Source organism: Babylonia areolata, chromosome 9 (assembly GCF_041734735.1).
Source record: "Babylonia areolata isolate BAREFJ2019XMU chromosome 9, ASM4173473v1, whole genome shotgun sequence".
NCBI classification, from domain to species: domain Eukaryota; kingdom Metazoa; phylum Mollusca; class Gastropoda; order Neogastropoda; family Buccinidae; genus Babylonia; species Babylonia areolata.
The window spans coordinates 21,671,114-21,676,113 of record NC_134884.1 but is presented as its reverse complement, the minus strand read 5'-3'; the positions used below and the strand labels follow the sequence as shown (position 1 = coordinate 21,676,113).

Sequence of the window (5,000 nt, the reverse complement as noted above, 5' to 3'; positions counted from 1 at the left end):
ACATGAATCAAAGCGTAAGACCGGATACCAACTGAGCACAGCCAGAAAACACAACCAGTAATCACTGCGGCGTTTCAGTTTCAGTTTCAGTTTCAGTTTCTCATAGAAGCATCACCACTGCCTTTTTGCACACACAAAGTCATACAAGCTACACCACATCTGCTAGACAGATGTCTGACCAGCAGCCTATTCCAACGCGCTTAGCCAGACTTTGAACGCATGCACAATCATATATTTGGTGTATCTATCAAGAGTGGACTTTTTTCTACAGAATTATGCCACGGGGCAAGGCAACTCTTTCGTTGCAAGTCAAGATTTGTTTCAAAAATTCCCCACGGGGGACATAATTATGGGAAAAACAAACAAACAAACAAACAAACAAACAAAAACACACCCAAAAAAACAAGATGGACGAAAGGCAAACAATACATGGCGACAATGTATGTGGTAAGGATTCGCCCCTTACGTTTTTTTTTTTTGTTGTTGTTGTTTGTTTTTTTGTTTTTTGTTTTTTTTCAGTGTGTCAGGTGCGTGGGACCCTCGGTTTATCAGTTGTCTCATCAGAATGACAAGACGCTCAGACTGATTTTCCCCCAGTCAAACTTGGCAGAGTGGGCCACAGAAATCAATCAATGATCGATCTTAGGACATGAATCACCAGGTCACGTCGTCCTGTGTGCACGTAGTGGCGGGTGTGCATCCCTGCACTGACTGTATACATGATTTATGCAACGTGGGTGACCGGTTGGCCGGGTGGTGGGTTGGTTCGAAGATGGTGAAGATGTAGAAGAGCGGGATGTGGCGAAGGGTGGAAGTGTTACTGATCGATAGATCATATACGGAATCATTAATATATATATATATATATATATATATATATATATATCCAGGATTATTCAGGATTAAAGAGGCTATGCCAGTCTTGAATAAAAGCTAATTTGTGTTTGCACATTTCTTCTGTCTTTGCTGCTGTGTGCACATGTCAAATGATTGGTATAAGGACAGGCCCGGCGCTTCTTTTTTTTGAGGAAGTGTCTGGGTTTTTGGGATTATTCAGGATTAAAGAGGCTATGCCAGTCTTGAATAAAAGCTAATTTGTGTTTGCACATTTCTTCTGTCTTTGCTGCTGTGTGCACATGTCAAATGATTGGTATAAGGACAGGCCCGGCGCTTCTTTTTTTTGAGGAAGTGTCTGGGTTTTTGGGATTATTCAGGATTAAAGAGGCTATGCCAGTCTTGAATAAAAGCTAATTTGTGTTTGCACATTTCTTCTGTCTTTGCTGCTGTGTGCACATGTCAAATGATTGGTATAAGGACAGGCCCGGCGCTTCTTTTTTTTGAGGCAGTGTCTGGGTTTTTGGGATTATTCAGGATTAAAGAGGCTATGCCAGTCTTGAATAAAAGCTAATTTGTGTTTGCACATTTCTTCTGTCTTTGCTGCTGTGTGCACATGTCAAATGATGGGTATAAGGACAGGCCCGGTGCTTCCTTTTTTTTTTTTGAAGAAGTGTCTGGGTTTGATCCAATGTACCTTTCATTTACCTGTGTGCTAGCTGAATCGGTAGAGTAAGCATCACAATATATATATATATATATATATATAGAGAGAGAGAGAGAGAGAGAGAGAGTTTACAGTTTATATTTGGGCCAACAGCAAAGTGAGAGCTGCATTATCAATGGTTTCTCCAGTCAATGGGAAACCATTTACAGCATAGTCTTTTGTGAAGGACTATGACTCTCAAACTAGGAGGCCCATCCCAACGCTGACTGTCCTAAAACCCTCTTGGCCGAGAGAGTGGGGATGTAACTTGGGCAAGACACTCTCCACTATAATCAAATTCTAGCCCAAATAGTCGGAACAGCAGTTGCCTCCTCTGCTGTTCTGATGGTCATAGTCGGACACGACTGACTATCATATATATATATATATATATATATATATATATATATATATATATATATATACATATATACATATATATATATATATATATATAGAGAGAGAGAGAGAGGGGGGGGGAGAGAGAGATGATATGATAGTCCGTCGTGTCCGACTATGACCATCAGAATCACAGAGGAGGCAGCTGCGGCCCCAACTGTCTAGGCTAGAATTTGATGAGAATGTCTTGCCTAAAGTTACATCCCCACTCCCTCGGCCAAGAGGGTTTCAGGACAGTCGGCGCTGGGATGATTCCCAAAGGCCAACTAGCCCCCCAAGGCTGCAACACTGAGAGCCAGTGCAATCTTGCCTCCCAAGTTTGAGAGTCATAGTCCTTCACAAAAGACTAAGTTGTAAATGACTTCCCACTGCAATGGAGAAACCATTGATCATACAGCTCTCACTTTGCTGTTGGCCCAACTGTAAGCTTATTTCAATCTGTGATATATATATATATATATATATATATATATATATATATATATATATATATATATATATATATATATATATATATATGACGGTAAAAACAAAGAAGCAGCACGAAGAACCACAATACATTCCTCTTCCATAATATACAAGCCAGCCCACCTTACCATGCCCAGGAAAACTAGACATGCATTTTAAATGTATTATTAAAAAGTCAACATGATTAACAACGAGAAGCCCTGCATTAGCCCCGTGGCAGAATCGGAAAGGCGTTGGACCACTGAACCACTGTGGTCAAGGTTCGAGCCCCCCGTTACGGCCTTATGTTGTGTCCTTTGGGGGGGGGGGGGGAAGGCACCTTCCTCCCATTTCTCTCGCTGCCCACCCAGGTGTGGATGGGTGCCTCACTCAGGTCGAGGAAGGTTTGAACCGCACGGAAGGAGAGGTCTGGGCCCCGCCTTTCTGTGCCGAGCTCTAGACACGGTGGGTATGAATTCACTGCCCCGATGGCCGTGAAAGGCTGTGGGGGCCTATAACTTTAATTTAACTCACTCAGTACGGCCAGTCCTCTCTTCTCCTCTACACAGACCCCTCGGATGTCCAGTGGGTGTCTGAATGACCCAAACTTTAGCTTCCGTCGTCAGAACTGTGGTATTCTTTGTCAACATTCACCTCTTCAGAATAAGAGACTTCCGCTTGCAATATTTTGATGATGGTAACTGGGGTGAAACGCTGTTAACGTCGTCTCTTTCGCCGTTCGTATGGAGAGAGTTAACTTAACCTGTATTTATAGCATTAAAAAGTAATTTGTGTCGAGGGTGTTTTCTCTCTCTCTCTCTCTCTCTCTCTCTCTCTCTCTCTCTCTCTCTCTCTCTATATATATATATATATATATATATATATATATATATATATATATATGTTGACACAATAGCTGTAGAATAAGTGATATTGGTGATGGTAGTAGTAATTTTAGTATCAATTACAACTGTCTACGTGGATTTGATGATAACAACAATGTGGCTTTGGTCATAAGGTTGCCGATACTGATGACATATTTCTCTCCCCCTCTCTCTCTCTCTCTCTCTCTCTCTCTCTTTCTCTCTTATCCATCTGTCAATGTGTGTGTGTGTGTGTGTGTGTGTGTGTGTGTGTGTGTGTGTGTGTGTGTGTGTGTTCTTTATCACATACATTCTGCAGGACTTCTTTCTGTTGATTTTTTTCTTCTTCTTTCTCTCTCCCCTTTCTATTAAATATATATGTGTTATTGTAATTGATGTAGATTAGCAAGGACAGTTTGGAAGAATGGGCCAGGCCTAAAATCTTAATCCTTGGATTAAAAAAAAAAAAGTTCCAAGTTCTGAGTTCATCTCTCTCTCTCTCTCTCTCTCTCTCTCTCTCTCTCTCTCTCTCTCTCTCTCTCTCCCATTTATATGCGTACATGTTTGTGTGTCTCTTAGAACAACGGCAGATGTGTAAGTCGGCCAAAGTGCTAATATCTTCACCGTTGGAAAATAAAGATTCATTCATTCTCTCTCTCTCTCTATATATATATATTTTTTTTTTTTTTTCCACTACAGTGTCTGTTTTGATGAAAAAGAAAATGTAAAACGTAACTTAATTCGCCTCAAAGATAGTTTAAAGCATATTCGTTACAACCTCTTTCGTTATAATTATGTGGAATGTGAACTATTCCACCTGTCAGACAAGTTTAGGAAGAACATGAAAAAATGCGCTTTAATTTGTCTCTGCACAAGATTCGGCGCAATTATCATCATCATCATCATCATCATTATTATTATCATCATCATCACCATCATTATCATTATCATCATCATCATTATTATTGTTATCATTAGTAGTGGTAGTAGTAGGAGGAGGAGGAGGAGGAGTATTGTTGTTGTGGTTGTAATTATTATTGTTAAAAACTAATCAAGCATAAGCAATTGTAAATGATATGAAATATAGTGACTGTTACTTTTGTAAATTATTACTGTCTAATTACGTACTTCTGCTTCATGTGTTATCTGCTTAGCATACGCAAATGTAAATGATATGAAATATAGTGACTGTTACTTTTGTAAATCATTACTGTCTAATTACGTACTTCTGCTTCATGTGTTATCTGCTTTTTTTTAATATTATTTTTTGTTTGTGTTTGTTCATCCATAAAAACAACTTTTTTTGGTCTTGACTATGTTAAAAACAACATAGAATATGTCAAGCTATTACCAAAAAACAACAACGACAGCAACACCAACACAGCTTTCAATTCAAATGTGATTCGCGATCATGCATTTGAAAAAAAAAAAGTAAATAAAACAAAAAAACAAACAAACAAACAAACCTTTATAAACATCAGAAAAAGTGCTACGTACCTTTTGCAATAAGAACAATACAGTCAGCGTCGGTTCGGATTCAGGCAAGCTATGGCGCTGTATAGTTCTGTACACGGTTATATATATATATATCTACGCCTACACATTCGTCGCTGTCAATGTCAGTGGTCCCGACAACATGGCTTTGGTCGTCGGATTGGGGGCGGCGGTGGGGGCGAGGGGGGGCGGAGGGGGGAAGGGGGTGAGGACGCTACACTGCTGTGGCTGCCGTTTCAAAGTCTTTGCTCACGGAA

The 5,000-nt window shown here is 40.0% G+C and overlaps 1 protein-coding gene across 1 annotated transcript in view; it reads right to left on the bottom strand.

The window, feature by feature from the left end:
• Positions 1-4,884, bottom strand: part of LOC143286130 (uncharacterized) — a 32,185-nt gene extending 27,301 nt beyond the window's left edge. Inside the window, exon 1 of the mRNA XM_076593726.1 lies at positions 4,747-4,884. The gene's annotated coding sequence lies outside the window, so the exon portion shown is untranslated. The remainder of the gene's footprint in view (positions 1-4,746) is intronic.
• Between the last annotated feature and the right edge of the window lie 116 nt (positions 4,885-5,000).